General features: G+C 35.6%; 1 protein-coding gene across 48 annotated transcripts in view; it reads left to right on the top strand.

The window, feature by feature from the left end:
• Window positions 1–17,566, top strand: part of PTPRD (protein tyrosine phosphatase receptor type D) — a 1,216,292-nt gene that overhangs the window by 499,030 nt on the left and 699,696 nt on the right. For all 48 annotated transcript variants that reach the window (XM_033085150.2, XM_033085149.2, XM_033085148.2 and 45 more), the window contains exon 6: window positions 11,300–11,348. The gene's annotated coding sequence lies outside the window, so the exon portion shown is untranslated. The remainder of the gene's footprint in view (window positions 1–11,299; window positions 11,349–17,566) is intronic.

The following is a 17,566-nucleotide window of genomic DNA, read 5'->3' as shown; positions in this document are numbered from 1 at the left end:
CGGCTGGAATTGAACGCAACAAACACCAGAAAACAGCCATGGAGCAAAAAAAACTACCACCGCTTTCTAACTGTGCCCTTACAATCCTAGCCCAGCCCCAGCGTGGCCTTGAAAGACTCCGCATCATAAACAGCTCCAGGTGGCCAACTGAAAGAAATCGCATAAACATCCGCTGCCGGAGCAAGGTATTAACTCTTTTACTGCCCAGAAGAGTCTTGAAGATACTTTGTTCTCTCTCCTGAGTGAAAGTTTCTTCCAAAATGAAGAAAAGCACAGAAACAACATGAAAACATCGAGGTCAGACCAAGAGTTAGGTCCCAGATGAGGGAAGGAGGAGAGTCATGCACTGAAATTTCTCTTCTTTTAAACTATGGAGAAAAACTCTAATTTCCCTATAATACATTGAGATTATGGGGTGGATGAATGTTTTAACTGTAGCTATGAGGAGAAGCATTGGTGCTAGAGCAAGCAGATGTTAAAATGACTGTAATCCCATAAATTTGAATAGAGAGGAGATGAAAATTTCACCCTCTGGAAGAAGAAGAAGAAAAATCTGTTTTCAAAGATTAAGAGAGCTTTTCTTTGAACTGTTATAATCCTTAAAGTGTGCCCCATAGGTTGACAGGTGCTCAATAATGGTTGTGGGAAAACTGCAGCTAATAAATGTGTGATCGAGGCCATGAGAAAACTGTTTCTTGTGTAAAAATCTCCATGAACTTAAAAGTCTCCTCTCCCAAGTAAACTGGTGAAAGACTATTGCTTTTAAAGATGATAAATTGACTGATTTATTTCTGTAAGTTGTCAGTGTAAAAGAAAAGAGGTTGTGGGGGAAAGAAAAAGTTTTATTCTGATTTTTATTATTTTTCCTTATAGTTTCTAGTAATAAAAGTTTTCTTTATACACTTCAAAGTTTGAGTATGTTTTGCTTTCCTCCTAATCCTATCTCACAGCAAGAAATGAGTAAATACAGTAGTTTCACGAATACAAGCCGCACGGAGTATAAGCCGCACTTCCGGTGTCTCGACAATGTTGCTGTCTTTGTCAATAGATAAGCCGCACCCCGAATATTAGCCACACTTTCGTTCGTAGCGAGAATCTGTACGCAGCTTTCACAAATTGGCCAATTAGTAACAGGATCGCGGCATAGCGGGGTTTACTGGCTCGGGGCGGGGCCAGGAAGGCTCGGCCCACTCATGGTTGCCGATGGGGCCGGCCGGGTGGTGCTGCAGCCGCCGCCGGGCTCACTGGCCCCCCTCTCCCGTCAGCACCGCCTCGCTGCTGCATTTGCTCGCCCTACCAGCGGGGCAGCCGCCACCGCCGCTGCCAGGCACGCCAGCCGCCCCGCTGCCGCGTTTGCTCGCCCTGCCGGCGGGCCAGCCGCCGCTGCCGCCGCCAGGCTCGCCGGCCGCCCACTCCCGTCTGCACCGCCGCCGTGTTTGCTCGCCCTGGCCAGCACTGCAGGCCCCCGCACCGCCGGGCTCCCCCACACTGCTGGCCCCGATTCTGCTGGGCTTCCCCCGCTGCCAGGCAGCCCCACCCGCTGGGCTTCCTACTTCTGCCATGCTCCCCTGCACTGCTAGCCCCAGTTCTCCCGGGCTCCCCCGCCCTGCTGGCTCAGGCTCAGCTGCCCGCCCCCCACACTGCAGGCCCCGCCTCTGCCAGGCTTTCCCACCTCAGCCGGGGCCGGCCGGGCTCCAACTTGGCTTGGGGCTGCCGCGGGCTCTCACTTCCGTGTTGGCAGCTTTTAGAATATTGTTCATGTATTAGCCGCCCTCGAATATTAGCCGCACTTCCGGGTTTCCACCAAAATTTTGGTCAAATTGGTGCGGCTTGTATTCGTGAAATTACTGTAATTCTAATGAGTGCACTGATTATTTAACCAATGCTAACCCACAACATAGATTGGTGCGTTAGCCAGAAAATCTCACATTGGCAGACCAAAACCACTACACCTACAAACTGCAAATAATTTACTCTCACACAGAGCAATCTCCAAGTCCCTGTTGATAGCAACTCCATAAAATCTAAATATTTCATTTCTAGCTGTCCTAATGAAAATGTGATAAAAGTTTCACTCTTCTAGACTGAAACTGAGTGGTACACTCATCATAAATGAACAAAGTGATATGTTACATGTTCCATCAAACACAGTGACGTCCAGTATGCTATTATTGTTTATTCACAGATGAAGAACACATACCCATTTTATGATACAGTCCACCAATACATATCTTTATCCTTCAACAGATGCAAGGGAATACTAAGAAGATGTCCTTATGCCATAAGCCATTAGTCTTATAGAATAGCTCCAGAGCTCTCATTAATGTTTGAGATCACCAGGGAAGAGTACTGAGAAGAGTATATATGAAAAATGCTTTTACTTTAAGAGTGCATTTTTTTCTGAGTTACCAACCACATAATTTTATAGTTATTCAAACATTGTAGCTCATTACCAAGAGAAATACATTTTAAAAATGTCAGGTATACACCTAAAAGGATTTTACAGAATATTTGTGCATTTTTTCCAGTATTTGTAATTCTTCAGTAAAAATTATAATCTGAGATGTATTTATAACCAAATTTTTACTTGATAGTTTGCTCTGTTAATTGTGAGAAAACAAGCTGCGACATGAGAACAGACCAGCCTGTTTATTGAGTTCTTCAAAATGGTTTTCTCACATACTTACCTACTTTAGGTGAATCTTAGCCTTTGACATTCACATTTTGTAAAGTAGAATTTCAGAAGACAAATCATGAACCCCTTTGTATTAGAAGTGCATTTTTTCTTTCAAGTTGGAGCTCTGAAGCATTGGTTTAACTGGAAGGTGCACCAAGAAAAAAAATCAACCTGGCAGTTGTGAGTAATGGGTAGCAGTTACCTTTACACTCCTTGACTCTAAAGCCTTCTATTTTCTCTTCAATTTTTCTATTTCATGCATATGTATATATAAATCTACTCCTTTTATGATGTGATAGAATAAATTTTCTCATTTATTAAAATATAAACAAAAACATTTTAGCTAAATAAAGAAGAAATCAGTCCAGCAGCAATTGTTATTTTCAATAGTTGCTTTAGGAGTACTGCATGCCACCCGTCAATATTTATGTCATCCAAGTATGCTGATTTTTAACAATTCTAGTATATAAGAGAAATTAAAATTGAGTTGGCTCTAACAGAATCTTCAGCAGTTAAAATTATCTTTATGGACTTCACAATAAAAATATTTTTACAAAAATATATTCATTCCCAATAGCACACCTCTGTGGATTGAAATGATACAACCTAGGGCGCAACAAAAGGGATCATAAAATACATGCATTTAGCTTATTCTGCAGTCTCAAGAGGAACTTTTTGTGCAATTTTTCTCATGTCCTTAGTATTTCTACTATTTTATTACTACTAGCTTGTTTTCTTATACTAAATGTTAACAAAACATAGGACAGTTATAGACTCCTTTGAAAGTTTTATATTGTATAAGAGAACATTATTGCATCAGGTTTAGTATAAATCATTCTTTTACAAGGTCAGATTTCTGTGACATTAATTTAAGTTCTTTAAAAAGAATACTGTTTCTCGTTGTGTGATTTGTTTGGGGTCTTTTTTGTGGCATTTCTCTCTTACACTGTCTCTCTCTTTCTTTGTTTTTTTTCTTATTTAGAATAAGTTATCACTGAAAGCAACTATGTAACAGGATTGTTACATATTGGCCTAGCCAGGATTATAGCGCCATATTGCGCTAGGCATGGAGGAAGTGAATTCCTGAATATTCTGTTCTAATGTGGCTCAATGTTAGAACTCTGAGGGTTGTGATCAACAGAGTAGAATCCAGTTGCAGGCTGGTGTAGTTGCAGGGGTTCCCCCAGGGAACAATACTGGATCCAGTCATGTTTACTTGTTTCTAGATGACATGGACAAAGGGATGAATAGCACTCATCAAATATGCTGATGATGTGAGACTGGGGGAAGTGGCTTATCCACCTGAAGGCTGTGCTGCCATTCCATGGGACCTTGATTGGCTGGCAAGTTGTGTGGAAAAGAACTTTATGAGGTTCAACAAGGACAACTATAGGGTCCTGCACTTGGGGAGGAGTAACCTCAAGCACCAGTATAGCTTCAGAGTTCACCTACTAGAGAGAAGTTCTACAGAGGACCTGGGACTCTTTCTGGATCACAAGTTGACCATAAGCTAGCAGTGCCATTAAGGTCAGGATGGCAACAGTATCCTGGGGTGTATCAGAATGAGTGTGGACAGCAGATTGAGGGGGACCATCCTGCCTGTCTAGTTCACAGAATCACAGAAACACAGAATCACAGAAACACAGAATCACAAAACACAGAACTGATGACAGTCATGGGCTGGAAGGGACTGCAGTGGGTCTTCTGTACCTGCTCAAGCAGAGCACATTGCACAGGAATGTATCCAGATGATTTTTGAGTATCTCCAGTGAGAGAGACTTCCACGAGCTCTCTGGTCAATCTGCCCACTGCTCAGTCACCTACACAGTAAAGTTCTCCCTCATGTTCAGGTGGAACTTTCTGTGCATCAGTTTCTGCCCACTGCCTTATGTCCGGTTGCTTGGCACCACTGGGAAGGGCCTGGTTCATCCTTTTGACTCCCCGCTCTTAGATACCTATACACATTTGGCTCTCAGTCATCTCTTCTCAAGGATGAACAGGCCTCAACATGAGAGGAGATCAGTTTGTTTGAGCATGAAGCTAATAATGCCAAGGTCATTCCTGTATGGGCCATTCACTGAAGAGTTGGACTCAATGATCCTTGTAGTCCAGGTTGCCCAGGGAGGTCTGGAGTCTCCCTCTCTGGAGACCTTCAAAACCCACCTGGACACATTCCTGTGTCACTCTGCCTTTTCAGGTGAGTTGGATGACCTCCAATGGTCCTTTACAGCTCTAAAAACTGTGGTTCTGTGAAACACCAAAATTGGCTTGTTAAATGTAAGCAATACTAATATAGCTATATTTATAAATGGACATTATGAAGAGAACTACTATGTTTAAAAGGCTAAGCATCTAACCCCTCATTCATCTCATCAGATGACTTCCTCCTCCTGTGAAACTGTAAACAATGTCTTTTCTTAAAAACTTTTAGGTTGCAGTTTTGGTTTCTTTTTCTTTCAGATTTGACGAACTTTTTACTTGTTTGCTTATTTTTTGGTTTTAGAAAAATGGATTCAATTTTCTGTTAGTAGCATTTTAACTGGATTCTGTAAATTGTGGAATCAGTTAGGTTTTATATCCATTCTTCCCAAGTTCCACCACTAAGTTTATACTATTAATTCAGCATGGCTTTGGATCTTGGATGAAGTGAGACTTATTCTTTTGTTGATTTTCACGTTTTTTGTGGTGTGTCTTCTGATAAAGATGTAATTTTTTTTTAATAGTTAAGAGTTGCAGAGGATATTTGGAAGGTGATATTTGTCTTAGATTTGATATTTAGCAGTTCTAATACTCTATATTCCATAGGTTATCTGAATAAGCCAGTTCTTCCTCAGCTACAGGTTTTCAATTTGTGAATAATTTGTTAACCAATAAAATTTTTTCCAAAATTTTTTAAAGTGAAAAAATTCTCCCTTTAGTAGTTTCACTTTATATGTTTATGAATAAGTAAAAAAAAAAAAAAAAGTTAGTTCCCTGTAAAGTTAATTTGCATTTTATACATCTGTTAATAAACCAATAGTCTAAATTTAAACTACATGTTAAAAATATGGTAACATAACTGGATATCCAGTACTTCTGTGAACACCTGCAAGTTCATAAAACAACATGAGAGAAAAAAACAATCCAGCTTTTTAATCTAAGTACTGTTGGACTTCAGCCCTTTCATGTGAGAATATGTTTGACTTCTCTGATTTGAAAATGTTATTAAGAACTGAATCAAATATGAAAGATGCTAGAATAAACTTATATGAGTTATTCTTAAAATGGAATTCTTTGAAAATTATATAGAATCTCACCAGAAGTGCTTACCTTTGTACTCTATTTAAAATAATTGCATGGTCATAGGCGTATGAAGAAGTTTTTGTTATTATTTGTAATATTTTTGTCATTATTTGTTATATTTACAGTGTAATGTTTATAGGTACCTGTATATATATTTGTAACTCACAATACAGATTTTATAGATAATCATTTATGACAGAATGTATAACTAAAGTGACAAGCCACCTGCAACTTTGAATTTAAAATTACCAATATGGTGCTGAAAGCTGATATTAATGTCAGTGCAGTTTGAAGAAGATTCACACTGTTTATAAATGGTGATAATTATGAGAGCATTACTTTTTCTGAAATGTTTTTTTTATGTTTTTGACAGTGTAATTTATTTACAAACTGCTAAAACATGATCTTTTCCATGATGAGGAAAAAAGGAAAAATTAAATAATTACATTTTCATTAAGGGGGTTCTAGGGTGTCCTACTACATTCTTTTAAGTGGACTAGTAAAATGTGGATGAGATGTAGCCACCAACTGTTTGAAAAAATTACTTTCAGTTAATGAGGAATCATTATTAATCATTTCAGCTGGAGAGTTCCACAGGGGGCTGTCTTGGCCATGTTGTTTTTCAGCGTCTAAAAGAACAGAGATTTGAATGACAGAAGAAACCATAAGCTTTAAAAATCTGTGACTGATGGATAGCTGGGCAGGATTGTAAATGCTCCAGAGGATAAGATTAGAATTTACAACAATCCTGGCAAATTAGAGAACTTATACAAAACAAGAATGTGCAAGAAAAATACAAGGATGCCGTGACAAAATGCACAAATTAAACAAAAATAATTGGGCAGAGTGCAGAAACACAAAATTTTAACATAACCTAATAGTACAAGTTTGTTACATAGACAAATTCTTTAATAGATCCCATACTACTGCTTCCTAAACTATCAAAATTTTAGGACCTAGTAAAGTATACCATAGCTCCTTTTCTGATTTCTCTATACATCTGATACTACTTTTAAAGGCAAGCAGTTAAGGGGCAAGTGAGGATGCACACTGGTAAATAATAACATACTGCAATCTCTTTATCTGAATATCATGAAAACTGGAATTAAAGAGCATTTGCTGTAAAGTTCAGATATAGCCATTCCAGCATATAAACCTTCCAGCATATAAACAAAAGGAGATAACAAATTAATACAGCAAGAAAAAAATTAATCTGTAATAGAAAACTTCTAATAGTATTGTCATGTAAATACGGGTTCTTTGCTGTGATAGGGAATCCCAAATTGCAGTGTTTTGACAACCCTGGATGGGTTTTCAGTTAAGGAACTTTTTGATTTCTTCTGTGGGCATTTTTTTGTATCTTTTGAAGAAATATTATGAGATTGACAAAGGTTTTGATTCAGTAAGAACAGAAAAATGTTTGTTGTCGGAATATTAAGTGAAGGGGATACAGGTATCAGGAAAATTATAGAGTAGTCCTAAGTAAAATTAATTCCTACTGCTCTTATATTAGGCTTTACTCAAATCTGTTTCCAGTTATGAAAGAACTAGACAACACTATAGTCTATGTAATTATTACTAATCTCCTTTACACTATGCAATTTCTCTAAAAATCCGTGGAATGGGAAAGGATCTTGTATTCATAGAATAATAGAATCATTAAGATTGGAAAAGATCTCAAAGCTATTCAAGTCCACGCTTTCACCAAGCACTGCTGTGTTCACCACTAAGCCATTTGTCCAAGTACTGCACCTAAATGTTTTTGAACATTTCTGGGGATGGTGCAACCCTGAGCAACCTCTTCCAGTGCCTAAGCATCCTTTCAGTGAAGAAACTTTTCTTAATCTACAATCTCCCCTGATGAAACTTGATGCAATTTTTTGTCCCATCTCTTGTTACCTCGGAGAAAAGGCCAACCCCCCACCTCACTACAGCTCCTTTTTAGGCATTAGTGGAGATCAGTAAGAACCCCCTTGTGCCTCCTTTTCTCCATGAAAAAAATCCAGAATACTATTGACATACAAAATTAACTAGCTGGTGGTGTAAAAAACTAATTTACACTTAAACAAAATGCTAAAAATTTCTCTTTCATAGTCTATTTTGAACACCCTTAACTTTTGATTTTATCCTCCTATTGGAATGAGTATCTCAGGATGCAAGATTTTGGACAATGTTTTTCCTAGGATTGAATTTAACATTTCAGGTCTATGATACTTGGTAAAACCTTTGTAAAGAAAATTGGAATTCAAGGGGGATGGTAATACACACTGTTGGAATTCCTTCTGGAATTTGTCTTTGTATTCATCATCATAAAAGTAGAGGAAATTGTTTTCTATGTTGAATTATAAACAGTATTTAAAATTCAAATTCCAAAAAAGACCATAGAAAAGGGTGTTTTATTCCCTTTATTTTTTGCCCCTGACATGTTGAAAGGCAGGTACAGTATCATTATCCAGTACTGAGTCATCATAGAGTGATAGTTTCTGCCTGGTAGTTCATATGATGCCTTTAAATAGGGGGAGTTATAAAAGGACATTGAAAAGGCAATGGTCTGCTTAGTTAATGAACACTATCAGTGGTTTTTACTGAAGTGATAATCTCAATAGAATGAAGTATTTCCATATTATATAGCCTCTTTCTGTTTTCTAAAATTTCTTGGGTTTTATGATTGTAGGTCTGGTGAAATTTAAATACGTTTGTGAAAATAAGTCTTAAAAACTTGGCAATTGTTGAAGAAACATCCTGTAACAGTGAAAACTTGCTAAGCATTTAAATTATTGCTGAGTAATGTCCTTGAGTTGAGTGTGCAAACTTAGAGAATAAATTACATTTTACATTAAATAAAACCAAATTTCTTCCAGGAGGCAGAGTTCCTGTTCTCTTTAAAGTACAATTAATTTCTGGCAATACAATATAATGTACTATCTTACTGATATTTTCAATTTATATACATAGAAATAATGTATAAAAATAGCATTTTCATCTAAACCTGAAAGTGTATAACTAAAACTCTCAAGCTGATCTTGCAGAGCAGGAAAGTTGTGGAGAGAAAGAATTTGTAACTTTTTTGGTTCAATATTTTAGTTCACAGAAGAACTAAGATTTTGCTTAAGGATTATTAGCATATAATTTCCTGATTTAAAGCACTTAGAGGCTTTCTATGTAAGGATTCAGAGTGCTGCCGCAATCAACTAGTTTTGTAGGGAAGGTAGTAACATACAGGGTTTTGCACCCAATTTTAATTCTAGGTAACTTTTTTCTCTGGATGGTTAAAACTAGAGCAAAATAATCTAGTGTAATTGTCCCCATAGAGATTCAAAATAATAAAATGGAAAAAAGTTGTAGTGAGCCTCAGGCTAATGTAGACTCTTAAGACACTCTTCCTGCAAAGTACATTTAGCTTAAGAGGCATATTTTCACTTGCACTGCGGTTCTCCTATCAGAGTTCATATATGGCTGCTGCCCTACGACAAGGAAGGGAAAGGTAAAATACAAAAAAAAAAAAAAAGTTGTGAGAAAATTTGATTGAAGAAATAAAAGTAACTTAAACTCTTAAAATAGGAATTTTGTTGGGTTGGTTTGGGGTTTTTCTTTTTTTCCCCCTCTTGCAAAATAGCTACAATATTGCATGATGCCTTCTGCAGAGACAAAACAGACTGTTAAGCAGGTGGAGAGACTTAAGACTAAAGGTATTTTTATAGCGGAAATGCTGAGGTCTTTAACTTGAAGACATTGACAAGGTTCTGCTGGACTCATTTGATTTTCACTGTTAAATGTTCCGCTGAAACCCTAGTTATAAACTTTAAAAGTAAAAATAACCAAACAATTTTAATATAAAGAAAGGGTAAATATATATCGTTTTGTCCTTAGGTTCTTTTTTTGAATATGTGTAAAATACTTTGGGAAAAAAATCTGACTAACTTTGAGCCATGAAAAAAAACCCAAACCAACAAACAAGCCCAAAACCTGACAGCAATCCCTCAAAAACCAAATAACAAACAAAACAATCAATGTAAAAAAAAAACTAACTAAAAACCAAAAAAACCCACAAAACTAATTTATCTCATGCAAACACCATAGGAAAATTGTTAGAACTTGGCAACACTGCAAGCACTGAATGGATCATCTGTTAATACGATGTCTTGAATAATCTTAAGATTACAGAGGCATACATGCTTCTTCCAAAGCATGCAGATTACCATTATAGCGTCTAATATTCTCCTTTTATATGTTAATTATCATTAGCATAAAATTAATATAAATTTTGTATTATGTTTATGTATAATTTTTCTATGCATCTTTCTTTTCTGCTATTCCAAGAGATACATTTTTACTTTCTGTATTTTCTGATATTTATTTACCAGATTTTAAATTTTGAGCATTAATCTTCGTTAATGTTTCACTGGAAAGAGAAAAATGCCTGTAGACAAAAAGTTGGAAAGTAATTTGCTGCAGGAAAATCAATTTTAGATTGTTTTTATTAAGCTAATGTGTAACCTCAAACCTTATTAATGGAATAACCATGGTTATAGTATTGATAATTTTAACAAATCTTAGCAATTATAAAGAAATGCATCCAGTTCCATGAAATGGATGTTAATTCAATGATGAATCATTTGTATTTGATGATCATAAAGGAGATTTGCTGCACTAATCTGTTTTCTTCCTCTGCTTTTATAGAAAACATCCTTTTTTCGCATCTCCATATTTACAAACATCCATGTCCAGTCAGGCTCTCTATTGCTTTTACCCTGAGGCATTTTCATCAGTCATCACAAAGCATTCGGATCCCTTTCAAACATGAAAATATATCCTTTATTATTATTTTAATTATTTTGATTTCCCTGTCCCAGAACTGAAATCCTAAAATATGGTCTGATTTTTTTATTACCTTCTGAGCATCAAAGTAATTTACTTTCTAAAGGAAATTTTTATGTTCAAATAAACTTCTCAAGTCACAATTTAAACTGCTCTGATGTGCAGTCTGAACTCTTCTACCCAGATGTCCCTGGAGTTTACTGATCTCCACAGAAATTCACAAATTCTAATTTCCAGGAGAGAGCTTAAAATTGATTTTTCTTCAAAACACCGTTGGGGTGTAGAGAGTGCAAGATTGAAAGCTTAGGCTTTTATTGAGCTGCTTTTCTGACAAAAAATGTGTTTCTTTCAAAGCATAGTATTTGAGGTTTAAGTCAATTGATATTTATGTAAGGTATATGTATATTAATTATTTGTGGTTTTTTTAAGTATTGAACAAGCATTTACTTGTTTTGTTGTATATCTAATCTCTGATTATTTATTGTCAGTGGTGATGAAAAGCTTTTGTTTTGTGTTTTTCAGATCTCAGGATAGAGTTGCTTTGATTGTGTTCCAAACCTGCAAGCTCAGGGTGAGTAATAATTTTTGTTATTTCTTTATCCTGAATGGGGATGGTTTTGTGAATAACTGTTTTGTAGCATATGATAATATTTCCTGGTACATAAAAAAAATCCAAAGAAGTCCCACCCAGTCTATGATAAAATCAACTAGCAATATCAGCAATTCATTAATCTCTGTTTCAAGATATTGTGAAGCAGTTTCTTTTCACTTACCCAGTAAAAGAAAAATGAAATTGTTTGTGTTTTGTTTGTTTGTTGTGTTTTAACATTGTTTGACTGAAAACATCGCAGTATAACTGTACTTCAATGCTCTATGTGTAATTTGAATATTTTTCATTTTGAGTCTAATGTTAACATAGTCATCAAACACAGAAAGTGATTAATTTCAGAGTGAAAAAGATAACATGAACCGAGGAGGTAATGATACTGCAAAAATGACAGAGGCTCAACAGATAGAAACTACATTTCTGTACATTAAATAACTGGTGAAAAACCATCTTTTAGGAGTGAATCAGGGCCAAGCAGCAGAAAACAGTAATACTATCATGTTACAGGTTTTATTGAAATTATTACTTTCTGTCAGGATTTTTATGTTATAATGTGGAAGCATGAGAGATGAGATAGATAGCTGTTATAATGAAAACTAAAATTACTGGTTACCATAAATCAAATTTTATACTTTTCCACATACTAAGTTTTTTGAGAAATGTTGTGTTTAACATGAAGTCAGTTGAATAAAATACATTGATATTTAACATGTTCCTGAAATAATTTAATATGTAATATAATAAAACTATTGAGACAAACAAGCTTAAATAGGTTACCAAAGAATTCTCCTGTGTTTTAAGCTTGTTTCATAATATTAGACATAACAAAGTAAAGTGCTTGTTTCATAACAAGGGACAATATGATTAGCATGCAATTGAGATCAAACTCATGAGTAAACCTCATTTGTACAACACAAATAGCTGTCATACTGTGCATACATGGGCAGCAAACAGCACTTCTAAACAGTGGAAATCTAAACCCAGGAGAACAGATCTGTCAGCTTTGCTTTGTGTTTCTACTCACTGTGTGAAGGTAGTAGTTCAATTTTGCCATGTTGCTACTTTTGTACTGAGTTACAAATTTTGAGTTCTATGGCATACTTCTGTTTCAAAGGCTTCTTGTGAAAGCTGAAAATTTTTAATTTTGTCTTATCAATTTTTAAAAATCATACAAAATATTATTTTTTAATATCTGGGTAGCTCTGGCGGGCTTTGTTTCCATTTTGTTTCTGCTGGTTTTCCGTGAGGTTATTTCTTGTTCTTTTGTTCAGTCCTTCAGAATAAACTTGATCATTGCTATCCCACAATTCTTCATCAGTATGCAAATCTAGTATTGTCAAAACTGCTAACTGCATAGGTAATCACCTTGTGAAGTTTGATAATTTCTGGTGGTTGAGGAAACACTGGAAGTGTTTAATAACAATACATTGAAGTGATTGTTAGAGAAGTCTCACTATAATATTGGTATATTAGTTAATTTAAGATTCCTGGTGACATTTCCGCCTTATGTTCTGAACAACGGATGCTATATGAAATACACAAGCATATGTATGTGTCTGTATTTTGTATAATAAAGCTTGATTCTCAAAGAAAGATGTGTACAAAGCTAATGGTATCGGTTTGAGGAACGTTTTATGCTACAGAACTTTTGTGGGTGTTGATATAGGAGGCAGCTAAGCTAACTGCATGAATAATGGGTAAATAAAAAGTTATGGTAAAGTAAGGGGAAGATGATTTTATATTATTAAAAAAAAAAAATTACCCCCATTCCAATGAGAAAAAACAGAAGTCATTACCTTTAATGGGAAAATCCAGGAAAAAAAAGCTCTCAAACCTTCAAAAACCCACTAAAGAAGAAAAAAAAACCCAAAACCCTTTGCTACTTCTTTGAATTGGATCACTTAAGTTTAGCAGAGTTAAAACAATGTAAAAACTTTTAAAATTGCATCTGTAAGAGGGCTCTTTTCCAATATTATCATCTTACCAATCCACTTTAAGTAGAAAGATAAATGGTCTAATTAATTCCTTGCATGGATTAATAAAGTTCAGTGATGTCTATAAAACATGGGATTCTCCTCAGTGTTGTTTGTAAACTGTATGTACCATAGATTTGTCAGAGAACTTTCTTATATTGTTTTGTTGGACTGCCTGTACGCATAAAAGTGATCCAGATGACTGAAGTAGAATGATACAAGCAGTTACTGAGTATTAAAGAATCCTTGCAAAATTTGGATCCAAACCATGCTTCGTTGAGTTAGAAGTTTAAACAAAGGTTTGTGGTACGCCTGATTTAATAATTTATAATAAAGACTCTAAAAACAGGACACAGGCAAAGCTAAGTAATACTAGTAGTGATTTTCTAAATTTTACTATGTTGTTTAGGGTTTGTTTTTTTTTAACAATGACATTATATTTTGTATATATATTTTAAATGTTACTTAAAAAATAAATTACTTCAACTTTCTTTTCACTTAAAAATTGCATGATCATTCTTACGGAAATTTGTAAAAAAATAAAATTATCCGATACAGAACCAATGGCTGGAAATAAATATTTCATTGAAAAATGAATACCAGAAACTTCACCAAACTTAAGTCAAGGTCATGTCCGTGCCAACTTCTAATGGCAGTATTTATATTTTTTTACAAAATAAATAAATAACAGTTTAAAATAACTAAACAAATCTAATTAAATGAAAGCCCCCACATAAGAAAAAACATAAACTCAGAAAACCCTTTTTCTCTGACCTACTTCTTTTTACCATTTTTTCTAGTTCACTCATAATTCAGTTCTTAATTTTTTAACTCCTTCATATACTTTATCTATCTGTTACCTCATGTGATTAAAGAAGGAAAATAAAATTTTGGAACTACAGCAAATTTTCTCAAAAAAGATACAAATAGGCCACTTAAATTTGCAATATATTCCTTTAGACACAAATATTAATTTTTAAAAAACATTCAATGCAAGAAAACAAAAATCATCTGTTTCCTGACACCTTGTGGATGATATGAGTCTGTCAGGGGCAGCACACAACTTCAAAAATTGTGAAGGATGTGTCTCTCCCCTTAAGATGGTAAGTAGCTGAATCAATTCTGCTAACTTTCCATAGTTGTCTTTTTCACCTTTTTGTTATTTTTATGTCAATGAAATCTGTGGCAGGAAGGAAGTAGACGTGGAGAGTGAGCTTGAGTTTTATTGTACGTTCAGCTTGTGATGTCTATTTCTACAAGCTGACACCTGTGAAAATAATTTCCATCAATATGTGTTTTTGACATAATATTTCATCATCCAAGAAATGCCATAATTTTTAATTTTTTATAATTTCTTATATTTTTAATCTAGAAAACCAATACAACAACAAACACATATTTTTCTATTTTAAAATTATTTTTGAAGACAAACTTTGCAGATATAACCTCAAAATGACATTTAACATTAATTCCTCTGCATCCTGTATCACAAATTATCAGATGTATTTTTATAACTATGCTTGTATGTTAATTGGAAACACCTTGATGCTAGTTACTGCATTTAACATTGTATTTGGAGAACTTTACATCTGATTACTTATTTACACATGAATGGATGGAAATAAATACAAACAAATATGGGCATATATATTTGAAAGCATATTAGTCTTCCTGAATGCATTCAGATTTGATCCTGTATAGTCTCTGATTGCACTTTTGCTTTAGAGATAGACATGTATCCATGCATACACAGAAACGTGTATTTATGCATTTCTAATGCGCAATGTAATATTTTCCTAAAAGCTTAAGGCTTAAGTATTTTTCCTAAAAGTGCTTAACCACTTGTTCTTTTAAAGTAAATTTTAAGCATAAGTGCAATAAAGAGGGAAAAGTACTCCAGCAAATTTATCTTTTAATACTTTTCATACTGGGTTCACATGTGAAAAGGTATGGATAGATATTTTGCATGCCAAAAACTAAAATGTTATATGTAAATTATTAGTAAGTTCTGGGGTTCTTTTACTGTTCTTTTTGGGATTTTTTTAAGTCACGAGAAAAAGTTCCTGCTGGAAAAAATTCTATCTTTCAGAAAGATTAAAAGGCAACACCTAATTTTTTTTTTTTTTAAACACAAAATAGTCACTAAATTAATTTCTTTATTAAGGAACAGAACCAATGAAAGTTAACCAACTTGGATAAAATTTGAAATTGAAAAAAAATAGCTTTTATACTGAAAACACTTTTTTTAATAAGTATACTTTGAAAATATTGATTAAAAAGTCCTACAAGGGCCAGAGCCTAGGGCAAATTATCATTAGAATGATGATATGCTTGATGATATTATTTTTTTTATCTCTGAGAATGCCATTGCATCTCTTGGGAGTATGTATGATTATTTCTGAAACTAAAATCAGCTTTAAAAGAAAAGGTAACTTGAATCTCATTTTCAGATTGATGAAGCTAAATATACAATGAGTGTAAATCTCTTCTAATGTAAACCAGAGACCCACATTATAATCCTCAGGGTTTTGCAATGGTGATTAAATCCTGTCCTTTATAAAGAACTTCACTATAGAAAAGTTTTCAGCCAGTAATTATTTTCCCTTGAAACTTGCTTGAGAGACAGGGCTTGTGGACAAGAGACAAGGCTTATCTTATGTAGCTGCAAAAGATACAAATTGTTTGAAACTAAAGGAATTGAGCAAGGAAGAAACACTGATATTTCTCAGCTAAATGGACATAAATTTTGGAATAATTTTCTCCAATTACATTATTTAAATTATTTGATGGCAGACATTCCTATCCTTGACATGCGAGAAATCACTTGGGCACAGTAGTGGATACAATTGTCAATGGAATTATTAGTAATGTTCTTAGACTGATTTTCTAAAATGTCTTTGAACTTCTTTGTCAATCACAGCCATCCCATTAAACACAATTTTTATTGGTTGCTTTCAGGATATGGGAAATGGGAAGAAACATTTTGAACCTATTATCTTGTATTTAGAATTCATGTCAATATCTGCTTACGTAAGCTTAGAGTTACTCCTTTTTTACAAAGGATGTGGGATAGGAAATGGAAATTATAAATTCAAGGTAAAATTTTCTCTTTCATCCAGCCCCTAACAATATTACAGAACATATGAAACAGAGAGGACTTAAAATGCAACATATCTAGCTGTTTTCCATTTATATTAGTAGAGATCTAACTCTCCAAAGGAAGAAATTTCTCCCCAAGAGCAAAAGATACTGTAGAACCATTTTATTATGATGTGAAAGACAGGGACTCCTCAGGACCTGGTAGACAGGGACAGAGAGCAGAATAGGCCCCCCTTTAATCCAGGATAACATAATTAGTGACCTGCTGAACCACTTCGATACTGTTATGTCAATAGGACCAGATAGGATCCATCCTAGAGTGATGAGGAAGCTGGCGGAAGAGTTCACCAAGCCAGTCTGAATCACTTATCATTTGCGGATCAGAAGGGAGGTCCTAGGTGACTGGAAGCTACCCAATGTAACCCATCCATAAGAAGGGCTGAAATGACACTGCAGGAAACTACAGGCCTGTCAGCCTCATCTTGGTGTGGCAAGGTTGTAGAACAGATCATCTTGAGTGCCATCAGATGGCACCTATGGGATGGCCAAGGTCTCAGACCCAGCCAGAATGGATTTAGGGGGGGACAGGTCCTGCCTGACCAGCCTGACCTCCTTTCATGACCAGATGACCCATCTGGAGTGGAGTCCTTTGAAGAGGGACGTGTACCGCTGGATCAGTGGTCAAGACTAATGACAGGGGGTTTAATAAGTTCAAGTGCCAGGTCCTGCACATTGGCCATGTCACTGCAGCACTAAAGGCTGGGGACAAAGTGGTTGGACAGTGTCCAGGCAGAAAGGGCCCTCGGGGTAGTGACAGACAGAAGCTGAACATGAGCCAGCAGTGCCCAGGTGGTCAAGAAGGTCAATGGCATCCTGGCCTGTACCAATAATAGTGTGGTCAGCAGGACCATGGCAGGGATTGTCCCAGTGTACTCGGCACGGGTTAGGCTGCACCTCGAGAGCTGTGTCCAGTGCTCAGCCCTTCAATATGGGAAAGGTGTTGAGGTGCTGGAGCATGCTCAGAGAATGGCAAGGAGGCTGGTGAAGGGTCTGGAGAACAAGTCCTGTGAAGAGCAAGGGATCTGGGGATGTTTATCCTGAAGAAAAAAA

Source organism: Catharus ustulatus, chromosome Z, assembly GCF_009819885.2.
Source record: "Catharus ustulatus isolate bCatUst1 chromosome Z, bCatUst1.pri.v2, whole genome shotgun sequence".
NCBI lineage: Eukaryota > Metazoa > Chordata > Aves > Passeriformes > Turdidae > Catharus > Catharus ustulatus.
This window is presented reverse-complemented; position numbering and strand designations above follow the sequence as displayed.